A 12,616-nucleotide genomic window follows, 5' to 3' on the forward strand; every position below is an offset into this window, starting at 1 on the left:
GGCCACGATAAAGTGATTCAACAAAGATTGTAGCAAAAGATGATGATGATGGGCAGTGGAGCGTTTAGAAATATGTAAATAATTTTTGGTAGCATGGACATTTTAATGACCGCTATTCTGCCATCCATGACAATCCTAAATTGGAGATCCAAGCTGAAAGGGAAGATTAAAGGAGTATAATTTAAGTGATATACTTCTGTTTGATAGCAAGATATCTAAATATTTTATTTTGGTAGAAGTAATATTGAATCTCATTATATTGTTAACTGCTTATAGTATCTGGAGGGGCGGTATTTATGTTAAGGACGTCTGATTTTTTATAATTAATAGAAAAATTCGACCATAGGCTATACACTATACTGTAAACGTGGGCATAAGAGATTGAACCAATAAGACAGGGGAAGATAATGTTAATAAAATGTTGTCAGTGAATAAATATATCTTGTCTTACTCATTTTAAATCCTTGAATGAATTGTTTCTAATGAAACACGCTAATATTTGTATTGTTAAAACAAAGAAGAGTGGACAGTGGGCATCCCTGCCTAGTGCCATTTAAAATTGGGAGGTTAGATGGAATGGTGCCATTGACTCTTACTCTGGCAGAAGGGTTTGAGTATAGAGCAAAGACCCTATGAATAAATGAGGGTGAAAAAAATAAATGTGACAGGGCAGGAAGTTTGGTTCCAATAACAACAAATGACCTCCTAGAGTGCAAATAATAGAGAGTGATATCTCTGAAACAGAAAACGAAGAATCTGATATTAATACCAGTGAAAATGAAGAAGATGCTCCATCCACCTCCAATATGGAAACAAGACAAGAAATAAAGAAAAGAAAGAATTTTTAAGAGGAAGATGCCTCTTCAAATGGAAACCCACCAGGAGAGGAGGCCGGGGCAAAACCAAAAACCAAACAGGTCAAAACCAAAGAAACAAACGGGCGATGCAAATGCTGGAAACCATACAAATGGTTAGAGAGCCCCTTTTCCCAGATAAGCCTGACTCATTAAAAATTATTAACTTATCTGATAAAATACTCTCGAATGACCATACAAGTGTGCTATCCAAGGGTATGTCCTGTTGCCCCAATAATCAGTTAGATAAATTTGAAGTTATAAAGGACATACAACTCTATTTAAGAAAATTAGTCCTTTAAAAACAGTTTATGAAGGAAAAAAAGATACTGATTATAAACCTGAAAAGGATAACACTATCTGGTCTGAGGATATATCTACATTACTCAATATGGAAGACCTATTAGGAACAAATGAACCAACAAATACCCCCAAAAGATTGGCGGAACAAATTAAAAATAAGTCCAGTTATGTACTGAAGATGAACCAATACAGGAATATACAAGTGTTTAATGATATGGTATGTGAAGAAATTACCAACTTGACACCTTAACCAAAAGTACAAAAGCTGACCCCAGGTGAAAAAGAAGCATTAAATCAAATCCAGAAATGGCCTACTCATCTCTATTTAAGAGAAGTAAACAAACAACTGAGGAATGACAAATATTATAAACGACTAGTATTTAATCTAACAGAAAATTATGAAAATATCCTTAATGATTCATATAAAGATTAAATGATCAATTCTAAAGAAAAGAAACTCCTTACAGTCCACAATCCTAAAACATCATTATAGCGCTCTAAAAACTATACATCTGGTGTCGATGCTTTAATTATTATAGTTCATTAGTATTTATGGCATAACGCCAACACACCTAGCCTTTATCACATTGGCTAGTTACTGACATCTATTATTTTAGCAGCATTTGTTTAGGCTAGCCACTCTTATATTTGGCCTTTATCGTCTCAACAAGTATACCTGAACAGATCCTTGTTATTGTAGAGTTGTCACACCCTCATATGTTTGGGTCATTGTCCAAGGACCAGTAATATTAATCCAAGTATTTGTAATTACCCATCATACCTATAATATGAGTTCGGAACACCACTGAACTTGCTGCATGTGTTTTTATCATGTGTTACCCTTTTTAAATAAAAAAAACAAAGTTGATACATTTTAAACCCTATATGTACTAAACCCATAGACACAAGGGCAGAGTGCTTTTCACAAGTATCCTGTCCAGCTTTTTTTCTGGAATTGTTCCTTTATATGTCTTATATTGATACTTAGCACCTACACACGCAATATAGAATATATTAACTAATTAAGTTATGTATATCTAACTATAGTGTTCCCTCACATTAATAAGAGTGGTGCCATTGTTTTCTTCAAAAACTTATGGCAGCTATAAATGTCCAATCCACCCTCTCAAAGGCCTTCTCGGCGTCTATGGAGATTAAAAGGGATTAAGTCAAATTAGATTTTGCTGCATTAATTAATTTGAGGGCTCTGGTAGTGTTTGATCTGGATGAATCAGTAGTGGGAGAAGTTGGTTGAGAAAGCTGGCAGGTATCTTGGCATAGATATTTACATTGGTGTGGATAAGTGATATTGGTATGTACTTTTGTGCAAATAGTGGTGATTTACCAGGTTTTGGGATGATAGCTATATTTGCCTCCAGCATGGACATAGGAAATGGGTGGTTGTTATTAACGTAGTTGAACATATCAGTAAGTGGAGCTGCAAGTATATCTTTAAAACATGAATAATAGTATGTAGTGAAAGCATCTGGTCCTGGGGCTTTACCTGTAGGGCTATTTTTAATAGCATAGAATACCTCACACACTGTGATAGGAGTGTCTAGAGCCGCTCTGTCTTCTGTAGACAGCTTAGGAAAGCCAAAAGATCAGATGTGGGATCAAAAATCAAATCAGTATAGACTCTAGAGGAATATAGGTTGCTGTAAAACTGTCTTAAGGACTCAGGATAATCTGTGAGAAAAATCACAAAACAAGGGCGCCTCCTAGTGCGATAACGTAAAGGCACTGTTTCATAGATAGGTGAAGAATTATACTCACAAGAGTAGCAGCACCCAATTGTGCTGAGTAAGGCAGTCTGGGAACTTGCAGTGTCCCAGCGTGAGAACCATGCTCCCAGGTATTTCTCAAAGGGAAAAAAAGCTCACTCTCTCAAATGTAAAAAAAATATTCAAATTTAATAAAATACACTTAAAAAAAAAAAAAAAAAAAGACAGTGGACTGTGTATTTAGAAACAGAAAGCAACGCGTTTCTTACAACTATTTCATCAGGCTTCTCTACAGCTAAGATATTTTTGTATTAATTATTCACTTGTATTAATTATTCACCTGGTATCTTCTCATATCTCTACTGTTATTCATAGGAAGTATATCTGGCTTATTACTGAATGTTATAGTATTATATTCTTCCGATTGTGGAATCTGTATAACATATTTAGGTATAATAGTATAATTGTTTCACACTTGGTTTATATTCTGAGCGCCCCCTAGAGGTTGTCACAAGTCATTGTGTATCAACAGATTAGGAATTTATTGTCTTAAGGACTCAGCTATGACGTTATCAGTAACATTAAAATTCAAGGAGTGGACAAATTATTTACATTTTTTTTTCAGGTACCCGACGTATTGCTCTCAAGATGGAACTTGGAATGAATACCAAGCTGACTAAAAGTATTTTGAAGGTTGAGATATACAAGCACTGCATTGTTAGCCTTCTGGGCCTTAAAATCAAATTCAGCGTTAGAGTTTATGTTGTTTTTCAGTCAGAGCTAATGTGTCAACAAGAGTATTATAGTGTAGTCTCTCTTTGTTGGATACAGGGTGCACCAGACAACAAAAACTTAGTAAAGGCTTCCACACTGATTTAATAGTGTTATTGAATAGGCAAGAGCAGTGGAGGCTCCTCCATTTGAGCACAATCGCACGTGCCCCCCTCAGAAGCCCAGAAGAAGCCCAGAAGATAGAAAGAAAAAACAGAAGAAAAAAAATATAATTTTTCCAATAGCCCCCTACTGTAAAAATTATATTTTTTTTTTGTCCCCCAAAAAATTCAAACAGTTTGTTTAAGAAGGAAAAAATTTATTTTTTATTTTTTATTCTATCATTTATACACTAACCGCACGTGCGGTAGCTAGATATATGGCAGTGTGCTATGCGCATCTTAAATTTGCAGCCTGCGCAGCTCCCAGCCTCCCCATCCCTATACTTTGTGTATCGCACACTTCAGACTGTGCGATCTGTGGGAGGTGTTATTCACAGAGAAAGGCAGCAGCCAGTGACAAAGTAGAGCATCATCACGTGACTGTGAGTGATGACGCTTGGCTGAAGCTGTAACTTTTTTAAGGTGAGGGGCGGGAGCGCGCTCAAGTGTGCTGTGGAGAGCTGGGGGTATGAGCGCTCTGTCGGCAAATGCAGAAAGTGGAAGGAAGGAGGTAAGTCATGGCTGTGCTGTGGAATATGTGCTGCGTCCCCTTACTTGTTGTTGTTCTACTAAGTCTGTCTCTTCCTCCTACCTGACGGATCATTTCTGAGCCTGTCAGGGAAAGTGTTGTGATCATGTACTTAAATGTGGGACCCACCCGGTAAACACTTCACCCTTGACATTTGAATTACCAATACCTAATAGAAAAAAAGACTCCGTAACATGCTGAACACAATTTAACTCCCTGGCTGCCAGAAAGGACTGCAGTTTATTCCTAAGCAGTGTATTGCAGCCCTTTTTGGTAGCCATGGGGTTAAATTGTGAATCAGTGTTTTCCTATGCATGCTGCAGGGCAGGAGGTCATGAGGGAGAGGACAGCTCCAGTTTAAATTTACAACTCTGTCTTCTGCACGGCACTTGAAGCAGCAACTATGTGATAGAGGTCAGTCTGTGAGTTAGTTGCTAAAGTTTTATGCTCTAAAATACTTAATATACTGTATGTACTGTGGCACAAAGAAGGTTAGCTCAGCCTCAGCTCAGATTATTAATACACTACCACTGCTGTATGTTATGAACATTTAAATGAGCTGGACTGGAACTCAAGTTTAGAATAAGAAAAAGTCCCAAGAGTATTGTAAAAATAATATTACCATGCATGTGACTGTCCCTGCATATATAAGTGTATGTCTGCTTATATCTGTGTGTGCCTGTGTGCATGTGTTGGTGCCTATCTGTGTGTGTGTATCTCTGCATGAATGTATGTGTGTATCTCTGTGTATGTATAAGTTTGTGCATCTCTGTGTAACTATGTATGTATGTATGTGTGTATCTCTATGTATGTATGTCAGTGGATCCCCTTATAGTAGGTATAACAATGATACCTATATAAATTAAATGCCCCTTTACTTTAGTGTCAGACAGTGTGTGTATTAAACATTATTAAAAAGTGTATTCTGCTTGTCTCTGGGTGTATATATATATATACTGGGTACTTGAGTCCTGTCACTGGGGCAGTATAAGGACATATATATATATATATATTTATAAAGTCCTTATACTGCCCCAGTGACAGGACTCAAGTACCCAGTATATATATATATATATATATATATATATATATATATATATATATATATATATATATATATATATATATATATATAGTAACTGCAGGGTGTATGTGTGTATGTGGTGCTCTTGTCTTTCAGGTTAGTTATGTACATACAACACACAGTAATACACATAACACACTGCCCTCACCTTGTACAAGAATGTGTTAAGGTAACTGGCATAGTGTGTGTGTGTGTATGTATGTATGTGTGTGTATGTATATATATATATATATATATATATATATATATATACACATACACACACAATAAAATGGGCGGGGCCATCTGAGGGGCGGGGCTAGTGCTCCCCCATCTTCAAAAGTCACCAGCCGCCACTGGGCAAGAGTGAAAAGAGGAGGTGCCAAGACGGGAACTTAATGGTATATTGAAGTCTCCTCCAATAAACAGTGGACCTATAACAGCATCAGTGATTCTATTCATAACTCTTTGAAAGAAAAAAGGCATGGGCTTTATGTGGGGCATAAATATTGAAGAAAGTGATTGGTCTGTTATATAAGAGTCCAACCAGAATGAGAAATCTTCCATCAGTGTCTTTATCTAGGTGAAGTTCTTTAATTTGGATACTAATGGAGGCGGAGCTAAAGAATTGCATGGGGTAGAGAGATTTTTTTGAGATATTTGAGTTATCTGATTCTAGCAGATGTGTCTTCTGTAGAAGACAATGTCTGTTTTCTTCTTATAAAAGTCATTAAACGCTATTGATCGTTTGTATTGGGATCGGAACCATTTCACATTTTGGGTAAAAATTTGGAGTGGCTTAGTAGTGGGATTAGACTGTGGGGGAGACATCATTGTATATAGTTATATATTAGAGCGATCTCACCTGATAAGGCAAAGTGTGCTTTGGGAGTTTAGGCAGGTAGAAGTACGAGATGCAGAATGACCTGTAAGAAGATATACAAAACAACATAAGAACCAGTAACCAGTCATCTTAGATTCAACCTCATTATGTGATACTGATACTAAAATAGCAAGAGAGACTATGAATGAGGCAACAACAATAAAACAACAAAAAAAACTGAAAGAAAATTAAAATTTAAACATCAAAAAAATCCTAGCAATATTAAGTATTACTCGTGCACACCTTAATCACGGCTTGCAAAAAAAAAAGAAAAATATGAGGGAATCCAAATAGAAATCCAAGGCTCCTCAGATATATATGGGGGGATAGGGGACGTTATCTAGAAAAGTTGAGGGGAAAGGAAAATAGGAATGTAAATTGGGGTACGCATATAAATACCTGTATTGTAAATAGCTAACTAAGGGCTCAGATAGTAACCTTACATTTTGTAAAATGTGCTAATTACTTAAACTCAACTGATGAGCACATAAATAAGAAATACAAATATATCAGTAGGTGTACATTTGAGTATGTCCAGATAGGAATCCAAGGCTCCTTAGATATATAGAGGGGGGAAGAGGTAAGTTGTAACGAAAGTGGAAGGGGGAGGGAGGGAAAAGGGGAAAGAGGAAGGTAATGCAGGAAATATATATAAATGCTTGTATTGCCTGTATCTAGGGATTCAGATGGTAATGTCACATTTTGTAAAAATTAGCTCAACTGATGAATGCAAACAATAAGAGTATACTCTTAAGTATAAGAAAGCAGGGGCCCTGGAGAGCTGGAAGTTGTCTTCCCCCTGGATTTATTCTTGGTAACCTCACTCCAAAAAGGTTCTTTGAGGGTTCACTGGTGAAAGCTGAGATGGTTGTGGTGAAGGAGTAACCCCTGTACATGGTGAAAAAATCTGATGGTTGTGTAGGAGAGTGAGAGTCCTGTTCGTCTGGGAGTGAGATTCCCAATGAAGAACAAAAGGCTGGAATGTCCAATGGAGTTTGACTAATGAGTTTCTTTCCCATGCAGACAACCAAAAGAGCAAAGGGAAAGTTCCTTCAGTATGGGATTTTCTTAACTTTTAGGAGTGAGGTCAGTTGAGAGAGTTCCTTTCTACGTTGGAGAGTGAAGGATGAGAGGTTTGAGAAAATCTGTATCCTGTTATCCTGTAACTGAAAGTCTGACTTATTTCTGGCTAGGGAAAGTATATTCTCCTTGTCAGTGAAGCATACAAAGTGTGCTATGACATCCTAGGTGGCTGGCTATTTTTAGGGTGAGGATGAAGTGCTCTGTGAATTCTCTTGATGCGAACGTTGGCAATATCTGGAGTCTTCTTTGGCTAGAGAAAATATCCAGGATGTAAAACTGTAATGAGCCAGATGGTATTGATCCCGGGATACCCAAAACCTTAAATTGTTTCGTTGACTATGGTTTTCCAAGTCGTCTATTTGGTCTTTCAGTTCATGAAAAACATGATTCTGTTTTCCCACCATTGTGACAGTGGAATCTATATCTTTGGCAAAGGATTCTCTTTTATCCTCCAATGCTTCAACTTGGAAGCCAGGTTCATTAATGTCATGTTTGAGATTAACAAACGCTTCCTTAAGGCCTTGAATGACTCTAGAAATCATATCTTCCATATCAGCCTTAGAGGGCTAATAAATCAGCTTTAGTGAGAGCTACATAACGTGAATTCACCACCATGTCTTCATGAGTATTAGTTATGGAGAGGGCCTACCAGGTGGTCGCTGAAAACGAGGAGGATCTAAAGAAAGTACTCACATTGGTGGGTTTGAAGAGGTGGTAATTTGGATGATTTTTCAGACTTGGATAGTTTCCTAGCAGTCATGGTAGCCAAGTAAATATAAAATGGGATAGTGAATAGACTGTGCAGAGGTTTCAGAGAAGAACCAGAAGAAAATTTTGACTTTAAAGCAAGTAATGTGGTGGCAAACTGTAAATTTTGCTTGACTGAGGAAGGAACTCAGAGTTATTCTGGTGATAATTGACAGAACAGTGGCCTCTAGTGGTGATCTGGAGGAATATATTTGAGATAGGTGTAAAAAATGTTAAGTTGAATCATAGAATTGCACAGTATATTTGAAATATGCTGTGAGGTAGATATTGAACAAAAAAGCACTGAGATCAGTATCCAAAAGCAACAAAAACTCATTAGCATCTTGTGGCACAAAACATACATTATACAAGGCACAGACAGCCAAAGACTCTCAGTGCCTCTGTAGTCATTTATAGCGGCAATTTTCTCTGATCCAGGAAAAACAATGTGAGAGTGATAGCAATGTCTGGCAGCTTTGTAATCAAGTTAACACCAGAGGATTTTGTAATAACGAGCATGTATAAATTTTATATGTTCAGGAAATGTTCACAAGGCACATGTATTAATCTGCAGGGTACAGGGCTGCAGTTTAATTTCCTCTAGAGGATGCCTTATAAAGTGCCACAGTGAGCTCACCAACCATTTCCATGAGTGTCCATGCGCTTGTTCCCAGTGCGACTAGGCCGCAGCCTACCTCTCACTTCTGCATCTGAAGAGACCCTTGAAATGCAGTTTGGGACAAGCAATCCGATCCCTGGCTATTCTGGGCACTTCATAGCCACACGGGAGCATTGATAAGGCAGTTTGGGCTAGATCTGGAGCACTTGGTCCCCCCTTGCATCAAAGCAACGTTTTATGCAGCCATGTTTGTTGCTGGTCAGCTCCGCCCCTAGTATTAACAGTTTTGATACAGATCTATATAAACAATTGATTTGTGAATTATTATGTGCACTGAGAATTTCATAGCCTAAAACACTTGTATGGAAACTACACCAGCTGAATGAATCTGATTTATAAGAGGGACAGTAGTCAAAAAATAGTCAGAAGGGGTTTTTCCCTTGCTGCTTTTGGGAAGGAGGCTGGCTTTAAACCCATATAGCCGTTACTGTATATATGCATGTTGTGAAAACAGAGAGATCTCCATATTCCCCTTACATTTAGGGATTAAAATGATATTAAACAGTATATGACTGCAATATAAAATGTTTAATTACGTGTAGTTAAAAAAACTTTAACTGCAATATTCTTTCATTATTATTTTTTTTTGTCTTATTTTCCTATGAAAATATTTTGTTTTCTAAATTTAAACTGAGTCTCTATAAAGTAAATAGGAGCTGCCATGTTTGAACTTAGGTTTTCCCCTCATCTATCTTTCCTGCTGATGACAATAAGTGACAGATAAATATGCAATAAATGAAACTGACCAAACAAGGCTGTGAGGAACATAGGGTTATAGAAAAAAGCAGATAAATAGAAAGCTAGTTTAAACACGGCAACACCTATTACTTCCTTTAGACTTACATTTGTAATATTTAAACAACTAATATAATTGTTATAAAACACATCTACCTATTATTCTAAGGCTAATTTTTGCTTTGAATACCTCATTATGTTTAATGTGTATTTACTGTTGAACATCCCTTTAACCCCGGTCGATAAGGGTTTCTTTGTTTATAATAGCTCACCACATTACTATACCCTCCTTCCTCGTCACCGGAAATAGCGCGGTCTTGCACTATTACTAACACAAACCCCATTAGAAAGACCAGCGACATACCCTGTACTTTTGCTTGTCTTTCTAATGGGGTTTGTGTTAGTAATAGTGCAAGACCGCGCTATTTCCGGTGACGAGGAGGGAGGGTATAGTAATGTGGTGCGCTATTATAAACAAGAAAACCCTTATCGACCTTAAAGGGATAAATGTAAGTATGAGTTACAGCTGGTGTATGAATATGCGAGTACTCCACCAGTTTAGCCGATAGGCCTTTTTTGTGTTTTTATACTTTCTGAAGTGGTTTTCTCTCATGAATTTGCTGAGGGAAACGAGAAAGTTTTTAAATCCCTGGCAACAAAAAGGTACCTCCCCCTTTCTTTGTTTTAAATTGTGTGGATAAAAAGCAATGATTTGCAAAACGAAAAAAAATCTGATTTTTGTTTTAAATAAAATGCTTTTTGATGAAAAATCTACCCAAGTATAGTTTCTATTTAAGGTACATTATAATCCATCTTAAAATAAGGATTATTTTTAATTAAGAATAGAAAGAAATTTCTCAGACAGTTCAGAAACAAAAACGGACTGAGCACCAGGTTGTAGCTTAAAACAAAGCTTTAATAACTTCCAAATCTTCAATAAAACCATAGAGAAAATCCGATCTATGAAACGCGCTTCACTCTATGTGGCATATTTATTAAGCTCTGTGTTTTTCCGGCGAGCCTTCAGGCTTGCTGGAAACAGAAGTTATGAAGCAACAGTCTAAAGAGCGCTGCTCCATAACCTGTCTGCCTGCTGAGGCGACGGACAGAAATCAACCCGATCGAATACAATCGGGTTGATTGAGACCCCCTGCTAGCGGCCGATTGGCCGCGAATCTGCAGGGGGCGGCATTGCACCAGCAGTTCACAAGAACTGCTGGTGCAATGATAAATGCCGAGAGTGTACGCTGTCAGCATTTTTGTCCGCAATATCGGATCATGTCCGCTCGCAACATCATAAATAGGCCCCTATTTGGTGTCTTGGTTTTATTGAAGATTTGGAAGATTCTGTGGGGTTTGTGTGCTCCTGAGCAACATAGGATTGAGACATTGTTTCTGTGGGGAGTGCAGAGAGTGCGACAAGGCAGTGTGAAACGCGCTGAACTCCTTGATGGTAGAGCAGTTTCAGAGAATGCACCGGTATTCTTCACTTAATCATTTTTAATTATGTAGCACAAGGCTGTACATTCATGGCTGTAATATTTAAGTTTGGTCAATTAATTCCATTAATGTCATGCTCTGTAAGATTATTTGTGGCATTTTTTGTCGACAAAATATCACATATTCTATGTTTTGTAGTTCTCAAAACTGTGAATCTGTTTCTGCAGAAATAACATAACCCTTCTTCTAAGCAAAAATATTATAAAATAAACATACAGAGTTGAGAAATAGACCTTAAAGGGTCATAAACCCAAATCTTTTTCTTTCATGATTCACATAGAGTATGCCATTTCCAGATTTACTTATTCTATCAAAATTTGCTTCTTTCTCTTTAGTATCCTTTGTTAAAGGAGAGTAAATGCTCTACTGGGGCCTAGCTGAACACATTGGATGAACCAATGACAATCAGCTAGCTCACAGTAGTGAATTGCTTCTGAGCCTACCTATGTATGCTTTTGAACAATAGAAACCAAGAGAACAAAGTGAGATAATAGAAGTAAATTGGAAAGTTGTTTAACATTGCATGCTCTATCTGAATCATGAAAGTTTAATTTTGACTTTATTGTCCCTTTAATGTCATTACTCCCCTGAAAATCTATGTACACAGAATCAACCCATACTAAGTTTCAAGAAGCTCAATAAATAGAAGATTGTTTGGAGTGGAAAAGATCTGCACAAGGACCTAAGTGTGAGGAGGGAGGGGCACGCACTAAAAATAAAATATTGTTTTAGTTAAAGCTATTTAAATTATTATTAAGGCAATGATTTTTTCTCATGTCAATAAAGTACAGCTGAAAAGTTGATCAAATATGAATAATTAACCTATTAAATTGAAGTTCACGCCCCAATAATTTAATTATTTTCAATTATCTATGTGTCTCTAATGGTATATAACTAAATCAGTATTTTCTGATATAACTAGAAAATAATTTTAAAAGTTATTATTCTAAAAATGAAACCTTTATTATATAAAAAAACAGAGATTTAAATTGAGTCTTACTGCTATTGATTTAAATCAAATCTTCCCTGAATTGTGATAATAAATATTTATCAATAGCCTTCTATTTTCCATGTATTATAGTGTTATTAGACACTATTAAAAAGGAATGATTTTTCTCTAACCATATTTTGTGAGACTATCAATGACCCTAAGCTGATCTGTGAGCACACATGCTGCTATTTAGATATTGACCAGGCTATATGGTTTCTTATTGGCTGTATCACCCAGGGGTTAGCAGCAATGGTAGGTTAAATATAGATCATAAGATGTCTGTCCCAGACTGGAACAAAAACAGATTTAAAAAAAAGTGCACTTTAGTTCTAGCAATTGCACTAAATAATATTTCCAAACTAAAACTAACGGATGCTGAGGAGCAGATTAGAGATGCTATGGAAAACAGTTGCATGAATCAGTTTTAAGATTTTTTTTTCTTTTAAACATATCAAAATCACTTTGGCTTTTGGTTACACTATATTACATAAGGCTGAAAAGAACAAGTTAAATCACACACTTAGTAAAGAAGCTTTGCTCCTTTTTAAAGCTATTGTTAAGTCTAAATGTTACAGACAACAATAAACCAAATC

Source organism: Bombina bombina, chromosome 1 (assembly GCF_027579735.1).
Source record: "Bombina bombina isolate aBomBom1 chromosome 1, aBomBom1.pri, whole genome shotgun sequence".
Taxonomy (NCBI): Eukaryota; Metazoa; Chordata; class Amphibia; order Anura; family Bombinatoridae; genus Bombina; species Bombina bombina.